Consider the following 15116-nt stretch of genomic DNA (forward strand, 5'->3'; position numbering starts at 1 on the left):
TATTCCATATAAATACCATAAATCAAAATTTATATTAAATACCATAGATCAAAATTTATATTATAATACATTAATTTTTTATTTTTTAATTAATTAATTTATTTATATGTATTTAATTTATTTCTTAATTCAATAATAAAGTCACATCATATTAAAGCATTCAATTCTATTTTTGTTATATTTAATGTTTTTTGTTATATTTAATGTTATTTAGATGAATGAAGATATAAAAAAACTAGTTGTCTTTAGTGAGACTTTTTGGAAGTTTTTCTAGTGTGTTTTTCTGGCCTAGTTTCTCTAAAATCACCGTAGGAATTTATTGAAATCACAAGCTTGATGGATAACCTCTGCACAATCGAAGTGCCCTAAATATTTTCCAGGGTAGTGAATCTATATACACAATCAAAAAACCGATATAAATAATACAAATCAAAATTTCACCTCATTTTTTAAAACTAGATTTCGACACTGCCAGAGTGAATGAGATATTCTCCAATTATCTCATGGATTGGAAAGGAAATATCTGTTCAGGTAAAGGGTGAAGAGCGTCACCGTCGTAGATATTAAATGGTATATATATTGCCAACCACAAATCTCCATATGGATGGAAAAAAGATATTTATTACCTAAGTATTGACTTGGCATAGAATCTATGAAAAAGTCCAAATATGGGTTTCGAGCAAGGAAACTATTCTTAAATATAACCCAGTTTTTTTTTGCTTTTGCCTCTTTTTTTTTTTAATTAATGCAATGTTTTTTTGTTTTTGTTAAATTGACATTTTATTTATTTAATAGTAATTAGTAAATTGATAATTATGAAAGGATAAATTGGATAACATCTATAATAGTTGATCCTAAATCATATAGGTTGTCACTTAGTAAAAAGAAAATTAAACTCAATAGTTTCACTTAGACTATTCTCTTTTAATAATGAATATTTTATTTATTATAATATAAATTAATTAATAATAAATATGATATATTAAATAAATAAATAAATTATCAATTAAAAAAATTAGTCACACTCAACTAACAAATCAAAATAAAATAATAACCCAGAAAGATAATGCCAACCAACATTGTCCAAATATAATCAACGAAAAGGACGGTTGTAACATAGATGTGGTCAAACTTCACTAATACAACAAAATAAAGCAAGGACAAGAAAATAATGCCGACTAATTGTTTTTTCATACATAAAGAATAAAGGCGTGTTCATTAATATTCTTTAAATATAAAAATAAAAAAAAAACAAAGAGAATAAAAAGTTTAAATATAAAAAAATGAGATTCAAAAGTTATACTCTATACTCTAATGAGGTTACATTATTGTTCATAAAATAATAGAAATTTTGGAAGGATTTTGAATAAATATAGTAGAAATTTTTGGAAATCCAGGTTAGGGTTTTGATGACGCTGAATCCATTTCCATTATCAAAAAAATGATTCAAACACTCCCCAGATTAAAAAAAAAAAAAAACGATTCAAAAACACCCGAGATTGAATTTTTTGGAAATGTTTTCACTGGATTCTAGCGAAAATTTCGTTGTTCAGGAATAATTGTGGCCTTGGTAGACAACGCGAAGTATTGAAAGAAAGATAAAATAATTAATATAAAATTGAAATAGAAATAGAGAGTAAGAGCATTTAGAAAGAGAGAGAGAGAGAGAAGAATTAATAGAATAAATAATATTTTTTTTAAGGTCACTATAAGTTAGACATCAAATTGGTGTATGAAGCCCCTTTGTTTTTGAAACAAGGGATCCACTTTCGCACAATGATTTGTCTACTAAAGTCTTTGAAGGTGTAAATCTCATGGAGTAGCTTGAGCGTTTTCGAAAATGCTTTGTTTTCCCCTCTACATGGGATCAATTCCCATAGAGGGATATGTTGGCCCATTCTAATAAGGCTTGAAGAGTAGGCACCTCAGTTCTTCATGGATGTCTTGACTCTTGCTAAGTCATAAGTTATTGATATATCTAGCTTGTGGGTTTTTGGATATACTTTTGGTGTTATTATAGCAACCAAAAGATTTGATCTTGGACCTCGCCCAAATTACACCAACGTGTTACTAATTCACTATGATTATAAGAAAAGATTTATGGAGGTGTACATACTCTACCCCCTGATTTAATGAAAAACTTAAAAAAAATGGATGTAAGAATCAAATTAGAAAAATAAAAAGAAAGGAAGAAACATACTAATAGAATTAGTGGATAACCAGCCTAGATCCATCTTAACACGAGATCTATCAAGCGTTAAGAGAGATCAAATCTATCGAGGTGCAAAACTATTTTTTGAGTACAAAACTCGAAGAAAGGTTTGCACCTTGAGAGATTTGATCCCTCTCGGTGCTTGATACATCTTGGGTTAAGATGCATCTCGGTTAGTTTCCGTCATGTGTGGCCATGGAAAATTTGTTGAACTTTTGATTATTTTGATCATATTAAATATGCTAAATATGTCTAAGATTAATCTGGTCATTTTAATTTTAATTTTTCTCACTTACCTCAGTTTGTTGAGATGATAGAGACTGTTAATAACTTGAACGATAAAAAAATTATGAAATAAAATTTTTGAATGCAAAGTGACAATGTAACAGTGTTGAATGATAGAAAATGTGAATAATAAGAATGTAGTCAATTACAAATAGTCTTCATTGTAATCAATATAAAACTATTTTCTTCTACTGCTATTATTATCACACCTATTATTTTTGCCATTTTTTCATATGGGTCATATGAAAAGGGTGGTGTAAATCGTAGACCATTCAAATCTCTAACTTGAGCTATTGTAGTAAATGTCATACCTTTTCTCTCTTGTTCTCCAATATTAATGTAACACCCTCCCCTCACATCTACCCAGGTAACCGACCAACTGGGGTAAACATGTGATGAGAGGCTACTATGATTGGATTCAACCTCTCAGGTGACCTTAAGGAAATGGAATCGATGGAAAAACATCATACAGACCTTCCACAATCGCTATAGGAACCCTAAGAACCATCCAACATTTATGGTAACTAGCCTTTGGGTCCCACTGAGGTTTTAGACCACTTGACCTCTAGACGCTCCCATGCTATGGGCCTGAAAGCATCCAAGAGGCTTTGGACACTCTCATGACAAGGCCTTCTAGGTCCAGGTACTATTTTGCCCAGTGTTGTGCCAGTGTCCCCGAGATTTGAGCCACTTTTTCAAGCCCAGATCCCAGGTCACTGCCCAGAATTGAATGACACCTTAATAACGGAAAATTAACAAGGAAACAATGATGCAAATGCAAATACTTGAGCAAGCCCTTGACTGGACCCCTACGAGCCATGACAACCATTTCATCAAACATATCACAAATATGTAATCTATTGGTGTAAAGAAGAAATCTAAGCATAGGGGTCTCATACTCATCTAAGAATCGCTAAGAAGAATTGATGCCTCAACGCATTAGCTACAATTTCATCCATTAGGTCATAGATACATTGTTCATTCTGATGGGATGAGAATCTGGGGGTTGCCCAAAATCCCAAATCCCAAAAAATTCGAACCTGGACCTGTGGGTTATGGCCCACAAAGTCTCTGCTGCGGAAACATCTTTGGGATTAAGCCTTTTAATTTATCAACGGTTCTTTATTACAATCGAGCATTCACTTAATAATCCATTTTACAACACGCAATTAACGCCATTTATAATCACAACCAGCATACCTGATAGGTGTCAAATAATAAACTCTGTCCCAAACCATAACACAACACACGGGAATACATGATAATACTTCTGACTCTATAACCAGCGGCGGTCACATACATTTTCCAACTGTTTCTTTCGATTAAACATTCAAACCTGTAACGGATCTTCATCCATCCTCAGATCGGCGGAAACCTCAATCAGCGGCTTCTTCCAGTCCATGCTGAGACCACGCCATTGCCTGCCAAATTTTGGATCATCCAGCTCTCGTATTACATCCTCGGCATCTTGCTCATCTTTCATGTGGATGAAAGCATGTCCTGGCTTCATATCGACCCCTCAGGCTCCTTCATAATTGCCAAATAAACGCTCAAATTCTGATTGCCGAAACTCGTACTCTATGGTTTCACAGAACAATGGCTTCATCGCTAATTTTCACTTCCACTGGACACCCCTGTTGCTGAACGAATCGATAAGCGAGGTTAATCGATCACGCCCAACACAGAGAACTAAAATAATAGAAACATAAGACGAGCTATACATATATTCAATCGGTTAAGATGCCTGCTTCACTCCACAATTATGAATCTAACCAACGCATCACGACGATCTCTCAAGCGATCGATGAAGATTGACAAACTCACAACGCATGCATATTTGGATTTGACTTACTTATAAAACACACACACAGATGTATATAAATAACACTGAGCACGATTCTATAAAATATATAAAATTGTTACAAAATTAAGGCATTCCAGCCTTAAAAACGAGCTCACGCTCGGCTACATCTTGCCCACTAATAAATGCCTCACTAATCAGATATATCTATTACATGCCTATCGCATTACAAGTCTTGAGAAGGATTGATCCTATCCTCTCCTGCTTTTCCTTCAACAAAAGATGCATGCATGCTTTAAATCTGCTTTAAGTCTACTTTATCCGCTTTAAATCTATCTTTTCTCCTTTAAGGTAGACTTTCCTCTGTTCTGATCCTCCCGTCCACGTTTGCTGCTGAGTGCTCCCGCATCAGACTCCCGAGGCACAAAAATTTATGACCTCCTGGTCATATGCTTCTGGTCTTCGTAATAACTTTAACTTGTGAGCTGCAATCTACCTCTGCAACAGCAAGTCCTCCTTGCTGCCTCTTACCTCACCAAGCTCTCCTCTAGACTTGGTCTTTTGGTAACCACTCTAGGCTATTGCAATCTTCTCACCTTCCTCTGTAATCTTCTCACCTTCCTCTGCTGCTACCTACACAAAATATAAAGACCAGACATACTTTATCAAGAACTGTACCTCCTTCCGCAGAATCTTTTTCTCGCTCTGATACCAAACTGATGGAATGAGAATCTGGGGGTTGCCCAAAATCCCAAATCCCAAAAAATTCGAACCTGGACCTATGGGTTATGGGCCACAAAGTCTCTGCTGCGGAAACATCTTTGGGAGTAAGCCTTTTAATTTATCAACGGTTCTTTATTACAATCGAGCAATCACTTAATAATCCATTTTACAACACGCAATTAACGCCATTTATAATCACAACCAGCATACCTGATAGGTGTCAAAACTCTGTCCCAAACCATAACACAAGACACAGGAATACATGATAATACTTCTGACTCTATAACCAACGGCGGTTACATACATTTTCCAACTGTTTCTTTTGATTAAACATTCAAACCTGTAACGGATCTTCATCCATCCTCAGATTGGCGGAAACCTCAATCAGCGGCTTCTTCCAGTCCATGCTGAGACCACGCCGTTGCCTACCAAATTTTGGATCATCCAGCTCTCATATTACATCCTCGGCATCTTGCTCATCTTTCATGTGGGTGGAAGCATGTCCTGGCTTCATATCGACCCCTCAGGCTCCTTCATAATTGCCAAATAAACGCTCAAATTCAGATTGCCGAAACTTGTACTCTATGGTTTCACAGAACAATGGCTTCATCGCTAATTTTCACTTCCACTGGACACCCTTGTTGCTGAACGAATCGATAAGCGAGGTTAATCGATCACGCCCAACACAGAGAACTAAAATAATAGAAACATAAAACGAGCTATACATATATTCAATCGGTTAAGATGCCTGCTTCACTCCACAATTATGAATCTAACCAACGCATCACGACGATCCCTCAAGCGATCGATGAAGATTGACAAACTCACAACGCATGCATATTTGGATTTGACTTACTTATAAAACACACACACAGATGTATATAAATAACACTGAACACGATTCTATAAAATATATAAAATTTTTACAAAATTAAGGCATTCCAGCCTTAAAAACGAGCTCACGCTCGGCTACATCTTGCCCACTAATAAATGCCTCACTAATCAGATATATCTATTACATGCCTATCGCATTACATTTATATAAGAAGTCTTGAGAAGGATTGATCCTATCCTCTCCTGCTTTTCCTCCAACAAAAGATGCATGCATGCTTTAAATCTGCTTTAAGTCTACTTTATCCACTTTAAATCTATCTTTTCTCCTTTAAGGCAGACTTTCCTCTATTCTGATCCTCCCGTCCACGTTTGCTGCTGAGTGCTCCCGCATCAGACTCCCGAGGCACAAAAATTTATGACCTCCTGGTCATATGCTTCTGGTCTTCGTAATAACTTTAACTTGTGAGCTGCAATCTACCTCTGCAACAGCAAGTCCTCCTTGTTGCCTCTTACCTCACCAAGCTCTCCTCTAGACTTGGTCTTTTGGTAACCACTCTAGGCTATTGCAATCTTCTCACCTTCCTCTGCTGCTACCTACACAAAATATAAAGACCATACATACTTTATCAAGAACTGTACCTCCTTCCGCAGAATCTTTTTCTCGCTCTGATACCAAACTGATGGAATGAGAATCTGGGGGTTGCCCAAAATCCCAAATCCCAAAAAATTCGAACCTGGACCTATGGGTTATGGGCCACAAAGTCTCTGCTGCGGAAACATCTTTGGGATTAAGCCTTTTAATTTATCAACGGTTCTTTATTGCAATCGAGCAATCACTTAATAATCCATTTTACAACACGCAATTAACGCCATTTATAATCACAACCAGCATACCTGATAGGTGTCAAAACTCTGTCCCAAACCATAACACAAGACACAGGAATACATGATAATACTTCTGACTCTATAACCAACGGCGGTTACATACATTTTCCAACTGTTTCTTTCGATTAAACATTCAAACCTGTAACGGATCTTCATCCATCCTCAGATTGGCGGAAACCTCAATCAGCGGCTTCTTCCAGTCCATGCTGAGACCACGCCGTTGCCTGCCAAATTTTGGATCATCCAGCTCTCATATTACATCCTCGGCATCTTGCTCATCTTTCATGTGGGTGAAAGCATGTCCTGTCTTCATATCGACCCCTCAGGCTCCTTCATAATTGCCAAATAAACGCTCAAATTCAGATTGCCGAAACTTGTACTCTATGGTTTCACAGAACAATGGCTTCATCGCTAATTTTCACTTCCACTGGACACCCCTGTTGCTGAACGAATCGATAAGCGAGGTTAATCGATCACGCCCAACACAGAGAACTAAAATAATAGAAACATAAGACGAGCTATACATATATTCAATCGGTTAAGATGCCTGCTTCACTCCACAATTATGAATCTAACCAACGCATCACGACGATCTCTCAAGCGATCGATGAAGATTGACAAACTCACAACGCATGCATATTTGGATTTGACTTACTTATAAAACACACACACAGATGTATACAAATAACACTGAACACGATTCTATAAATTATATAAAATAGTTACAAAATTAAGGCATTCCAGCCTTAAAAACGAGCTCACGCTCGGCTACATCTTGCCCACTAATAAATGCCTCACTAATCAGATATATCTATTACATGCCTATCGCATTACATTTATATAAGAAGTCTTGAGAAGGATTGATCCTATCCTCTCCTGCTTTTCCTTCAACAAAAGATGCATGCATGCTTTAAATCTGCTTTAAGTCTACTTTATCCACTTTAAATCTATCTTTTCTCCTTTAAGGGAGACTTTCCTCTGTTCTGATCCTCCCGTCCACGTTTGCTGCTGAGTGCTCCCGCATCACATTCATTCACAAGTAAAAACATGATGATATCAATACATAGCTACTGTCATAAGACATATACATAACCATCATAATAGCAACATAAATACCAAGGAAATCACAAGCAATAGAATACTCATAGAAATACAAGGAGAAATAACCTCATATTGATGATGAAAAATCCAAAGCTGGGATGGGACTACCACGTTCCACCCAATCGTATAATGGATGAGCCAAATCTCTCTTCAGCCATTCACCCTCATGTCATATTCCAAGCATGAATGTGGGATCTCATAGAACACATCAATTTAAAACCATCAAGGGCTTCCAGAGGCCAACCACCTCAACCCATCAAACAGTGATTCCACCTCATGGTCGAAAATCACAAAACCATCAACAGATTGGTCTCTACCCAAGCCTTCCAGGGCTCCAGAGTGTCTGCTCCAACCAAGGCTTCTAGGACTAGTAACTCAACCCATAGCTTATCCGGGCTTCTAGAGTGTTTGTCCAACTAGGGCTTCCAGGAATAGTAACTTAACCCACTAAGGGCTTCCAGAGCGTTCTTTCCAACCAAGGCTTAAATGACTAGTAACTCAACTCAAGTTGTTACAGGGCTTTCAGAGTGTTTGTCCAACCAGGGATTCCAGGAACTAGTAACTCAACCTAAGCTAAAGGAAACATGAGAAACAACTAGAAAAACAAGGAAATGAACCCACAACACCATGGCTATCCAGGAAATGGCAAGGCTAGGAAAATCCATTGTCAATCCAGAAAATCCTCCATGCTAGTGACAGACCATGACCAATAAACCACATGCATATGCCATGCATGCCGAAACTAGTGAGGAAAACTTACATGCAACTCGATATTTGCAAGAAAAACTCATTGTAGCCATTGATCCTGATGTCCTCTTGCGCTTTCATGCTCTTCCTTTACCTTATTTCTCCAAAACTCCAAGTATGCCTCACCCTCCAAGAGTGTTCCAAGAAAAATCTAATTGTCCAAGAGCATGAGAGAGAGAGAGAGAATAGAGAGAGAGCTCCAAAACTGAACTGACAAAATTATGTGAAATGATCCTCAGAAGCCCTTTTATTAATGAGGCCTCTATTTTCTTCATTTTCTATTATTTTCTTTCATTTTCCTCCTCACATGCAACTTGTGACCTTTGACCTCCCTTTTCTCCTAATTTCCATTATTTTCATACATAAATGTGCCAAAAATTCCATTTTGCCTTTCCAAAGCCTTATCCATTTCCTTTGCCAATTTCCTTAGCCATTAATCAACCACAAGTGATCCCCATCACTATGCTTTTGCCCAACATTTAGCTTGGAATAAGTGTCCCATCAACCATGTTTATTATTTCACCTTTATTAACTTTTATTACATGGAATTTCCACTAGGGTTGTTACAGAACCCTCCCCCTTAACCACAATACTATTGTAAGCAAAACATATTGTTGATGGATCTTAATAACTTAGCTCGTTGCAGTATTTACAATGATCAACTCGTTGAGAAGCAAAATAACATGAAAACATAACAAGTATAACATCATAATGACATGACACCCATAGCTCATGGCAGTATTTACATCCATATACATATGTACATATACTAACATATCACCAAAAATGTACCAAAGCATATACCAAAATTGCTTTGCCTCAACTAACAAACAATGAAGGATACATAGGCTGCATTTGATCGACCATCTCCCATGTAGCTTCATCAAGCCCAAAGTGCGTCCACTGCACTTTAAATTGCTCGATTGCTTGGTTCCAGAGCATGAGCTCCTTTTTCTGCAATATGCACTAAGGCTCCAACTGGAATTCTCCATCTGGTTCCACCTGTAATACAGACCAGTCAATCACATGATCATCATCTTTAACATACTTCTTAAGCAATGACACATGGAAAACATCATGGACTTTCACTGTCAGAGTCAGTGCAAGTCCATAGGCTATTGGCCCAATCTTCTCAATAATATTGAAGGGCCCACAAAACCGTGGTGCCAGCTTGGTACATGATCCAATCCGCAAGGAGATCTTCTTTGGTTTAATGTGAAAGTACACATGTTCCCCAACCTAGAGCTCCTTGAACAACCTATTCTGATTTGCATAACTCTTTTGTCTATCCTGTACTACCTTTAGATTCTTCTTTATAACCTGCATTTCTTGTTCCATGTCTGCCAACATGTTCGTTCCAATAAACACCCTGTTAACTAGATCACTCCAATTGATGGGAGTATTGCAACTCCCCCATACAGTGCCTCAAACAAGCTCATCTTCAAAGATTCCTAATATCCATTGTTGTAAGCGAACTCTACCAGTCGAATATACTCTTCCCACATTTGTTGTTGATGCATCACGTACATCCTCAACATGTCCTCCAATATCTTGTTGACCCTCTCTGTCTGTTCATCTGTTTGCGGATGATAAACTATACTGAAGGCAAACTCTGTGCCCAAACTTGCAAACAACTCCTTCAAAAACTTGGAAGTGAACTTTGCATCCCTGTCTGACACAATCTTCTTTGGAACACCATGCAATCTAACCACATATTTGATGAATACCTATTCTACATCGTTAGCTGAGAATGTAGACTTCACTGGAATGAAGTGTGCAACCTTTGTAAACCTGTCCACAACAACCATGATGGAATCATGCTGTCTCACTGTCCTCGGCAAACCTGTGATGAAGTCCATGGAAATGACCTCCCATTTCCATTATGGAATCACAATCGACTGTAGTAGTCCACCTAGATGCTTATACTTTGCCTTCACATGCTAACAATCAAAACACCTAGCTACAAACTTTGTTACATCCCTCTTCAAATTTAACCAATAATAAAATTTCTTCACTGCGGTCAATGTCTTATGATAGCTTGGGTGACTTGAATATGGTTTCACATGAAACTCCCTCAACATCACCTTCTTGAGACCACTACTGTCTGGAACATATATCTTATCTTTGAATCTAACCATTCTATCTGTCGTGAGGCGATAGTCCACATCCCATGCACCTGCATCTGTACCTGTAACTGTACCACCACCTACACATGTACATGTACTCTATTGCAACCCATGCATAATCTCCATATACCTGACATCTTGTTTCCCTGCCTGCAAGATTCTATCCTGTAAGTCTGTCACATAGGAGCTCATAGTTGCTAAGTGATTTACCTGTATCTGCCTGCTAAGAGAATCCCCTATTCTCTTTACCTTTGATATACTTGATCTCAAAATCGAACTCAATGAGCGTGGTTAGCTGCCAAATTTGCCTATTGTTCAGGTTCAGTTGGTCAAATAGACAAAGAGTTTGTAGTATGCACAAATACTTGCAAGAGAGGACTTGGTGGAGTCCTTATGCAGGATGGACAGGTGGTATGTTATGAGTCACGAAAACTGAATGAGCATGAGCAGAACTACCCCACACATGATCTTGAGTTGGCAGCGATCATACATGCATTGAAGATGTAGAGGCCTCTATTTGACTAAGTATTTGTGCATACTACAAACTCTTTGTCTGGGTCTATAATATTTAACACTGGTGCATGTGTCAACAACTGCTTGATCTACTCAAAACTAGCCTCACACTCCTCTGTCCATTCAAACTTCATACATTTTCTCTGCAATGATGTGATAAGATAAGAAATCTGTGAGAAGTTTGTGATGAACCTCCGGTATTAACCTGCCAACCCCATGAAGGATATCACCTCATCTACATTTCGAGGAGCTACCCACTCCATGATAGCTCTTATCTTCTCTGGATCTACTGTAATGCCCTCCTTGGAGACAACATGCCCTAAGTAATGTACCTCAGTTTGGAAGAAACTGCACTTGTTGAGCTTATCATACAACTGATGCTCTCTCAAAAACCTTAACACTGCTGCTAAATTGTTGGGTCCCTATAATACTAGTTATTACCCCATTACTATTGTAGTTATACCCCTTATTTATATTGTTGCGCCCCTATTACCCCCATATTGTTATTTCTGTGCCCCATAGAATCCCTCTATTGTTATTTTTGTGGCTTTATATTATTATTGTTAGGTCGGCTGGATTATATTGTGACTCCTTAGACTCCTATATATAGAAAGGAGGTTTTGTCATTTGTATCATCCAAGAATTGTTCATTGATGTAATGTAAAGGAGGTTGCCCCCTCGAAGAGGCTGAATTCTAAGGTGTTGATCTATCTTTTCTATCTTTTATTGAGCTGGTTTCATAACATTTGGTATCAGAGCTTTGGATTCTAGGGTTTCGCTGCTCCAAACAGGTCATCGTGGCATTTTCGCTATAACGTTTTTTCTGTAACGTTTCAGAAGTCGCAAAAAAAACCCATTTGAGAAGAAATCGCGCTGAACCTTGGGTCCAAATTTCAGAGCTTTTCGCGTGATATTTCGGAGATATGATCTGAGGAATTTGGTCTTTTTGCAGACTCTTGAATTACATTCAAAACAGGTGACCTGGGTAAAATCGTCATAACTTTCTCTCTGGGGATCGAATTGAAATTTCGTAAGAAGGTACAGAAATAGAGCGGACTGTAGTTTCTTGTGTGTGTGTTTTAGATTCAAAGGTTGAAACAGTGACTCGTGGCACGTCGTACAAGTTTGCTCTACTGAACTAGTCTAAAAGCAAGTCACTGTGGGAGATTTCACATAACTCTTCCTTGGAGAATCCAATTTGGCTCAGACTTGTGGCATTGGAAAGAGGATGCAAAAGGCTACTACAGGTAGAAATTGCAGAACTGGATGATCCGAAATTACAGAGATACATCAGATTCAATATCAGGCTTCTATAAAGTGAAAAAAGGTGTGTAGTTTTTTTTTTTAAATTTTTGTGTAAGCTTGGTTTAACGGAATTCAAAGGGCATAGTAAAGCATTATTATCGGTAACTGATGCCCCGAGGAAAGAAAATGCAAACACCTAGTAAGGAACCTGAAAGCTCTAGCATGACTCATGAAGAAGAGGAAGAAATGCTACATGATATATCAAAATTACAAGAACAAGTGCAACAAATGTCACGCTCACAAAAGCTAACAGAAGCTAAGATAAGTGGCGTTGAATCTAAGATAAATGGCGTGGAATCTAAGATAAAGGGCATGGAAGCTAAGATGGAGGATTCGATGGCAGATTTGAAGATAGATTTGAAGACAGACATGGAAGAATTGAAGAAGTTGCTACAAGAAAGGGTTACTAATGGTGAAAAGGTAGTAAAGGAAACTCATGATGAGAACAAAAGAAATGTTAATCATGATTCCATAGACGCTAATGTTGGATCAAAGAATCACCATATTCCAAAAATCGATATGAGGAAGTTTGATGGCAAGGATCCCGCCACATGGATATTACAGATGGAGCAATTCTTCGATCTCAATAATGTGCAAAACGCACAAAAGGTACGTATGGCAACTGTATATTTGGAACCAAATCAGTTTGTATGGTATCAATGGCTTTGCTCTCGTAAACAATTTATCACTTGGGCAATTTTTACGGAAGAATTGATAGCACATTATGAAGATACAAAAAGCAACACTTTTTTTAGCCAATTGATAAGTCTCAAACAAAAGGGTTCAGTAATGGAGCACATTGAGGAGTTCCAAAAATTGAACATAAGGGTAAAAGATATTCCAGAGGAGCATAGGATTGATGTGTTCATAGGGTCTTTAAAGGATAATATCCAACATGATGTTTGCCTTTGGGAACCTGATTCATTAGAGAAGGCATTCAGGTTAGCAAGAAAAATGGAAAGCAAAATTATGGCAACCAGGAAGCATACCACTCACAACTATAAAGACGGAAGTGTTGTTGCCCCTAGTCTTCCACAACCTATAAGGTTGACACCACAACAATTGGAAGAAAAAAGAGCAAAAGGGCTTTGTTACAGTTGTGATAGCAAATACACTAAAGGTCATAAGTGTGCTGAGAAGAAATTATTCTACATAGATTGTGAAGAGGAAGAAGAAAAGGAGCAAGAAAGGTCAAAAGAAGAAGATATACTCCAGGAACAAAGCCTAGATGAAGAAAAAATAAATCCGACCATATCTTGTAATGCATTGGCAGGAATTACCACTCCTCAAACCATCAAGATAGAAGGACAAATCAAGAAGAAAAAGGTAATAGTGTTGATTGATTCAGGAAGCACCCACAATTTTATTCATTGTAGGGTAGCAAAAGAATTGAATTGCTTCCTATATCCAGCACCAGAGTGTCAAGTGATGATTGCAAATGGAGGAACAATAAATTGCTCTGGAAAGTGCCATAATATCAAGCTATCCATGGGAGAATATGTATTGACTAGCCCAATGCTTTCCATTCCAATGGGAGGTGCTGATGTTGTACTAGGAGTCCAATGGCTACAATCCTTGGGTACAATAGCTTTTAATTTTCAAGAACTTTTCATCAAATTTTCTACGGAAGGAAAGGAAGTTGAATTAAGGGGTATTGCAGGGAAACCAGGAAAGATAATCAGCTCTAATGGCATGACAAAGCTTCTAAAAAAGGAGCAAAGAGGTGTAATTGCACAATTATGTTCGCTAGATGTTTCCACATTGGAATCATCTATTTCTCCAGATCTCCAAAAAGTCCTGGACAATCATTCCAAGGTATTTGAGACTCCCAAAGGTCTCCCACCTATGCGTGATCATGATCATGCTATTCATCTGATTCCAGGAAGTGTTCCTCCAAACATCAGGCCGTACAGATATCCCTATGTCCAAAAAAGTGAAATTGAACGTATGGTTGCAGAAATGCTAGAGGCTGGTATAATTCAACCAAGTCAAAGTTCTTTCTCAGCTCCAGTAGTATTGGTGCACAAGAAGGATGGATCATGGCGCATGTGTCCGGATTATAGGGAGCTCAACAAGCTCACTATTAAAGATAAGTTCCCCATTCCTGTTATTGATGAATTACTGGATGAATTGCATGGATCAATTTACTTCACCAAGTTGGATCTTCGTTCGGGATATCATCAAATCAGAATGAAGATTGAAGACATTCCGAAAAATGGCATTTAGAACTCATGAGGGTCATTATGAATTTTTGGTCATGCCTTTTGGCCTTACCAATGCACCTTCAACATTTCAAGGTTTGATGAATTCAATTTTCAAACCATTCCTTAGAAAATTTGTGTTAGTATTTTTTGATGATATACTAATCTACAACAAGTCTTGGAAGGATCATGTTGAACATGTTGACAGGGTGCTACAACTATTGGAGGAGAAACAATTATATGCAAAAAGATCCAAATGTTTCTTTGGAGTCCAGGAGGTGGAATATTTGGGTCATATTGTATCTCATGAAGGAGTTAAGGTAGACCCTAGCAAAATTAAAGCCATTAAGGAATGGAAAATCCCCACATCCATAAAGCATCTG

This window comes from Pinus tabuliformis, chromosome 9, assembly GCF_031772625.1.
Source record: "Pinus tabuliformis cultivar Carrire ecotype Pingquan chromosome 9, CPIR1, whole genome shotgun sequence".
NCBI classification, from domain to species: domain Eukaryota; kingdom Viridiplantae; phylum Streptophyta; class Pinopsida; order Pinales; family Pinaceae; genus Pinus; species Pinus tabuliformis.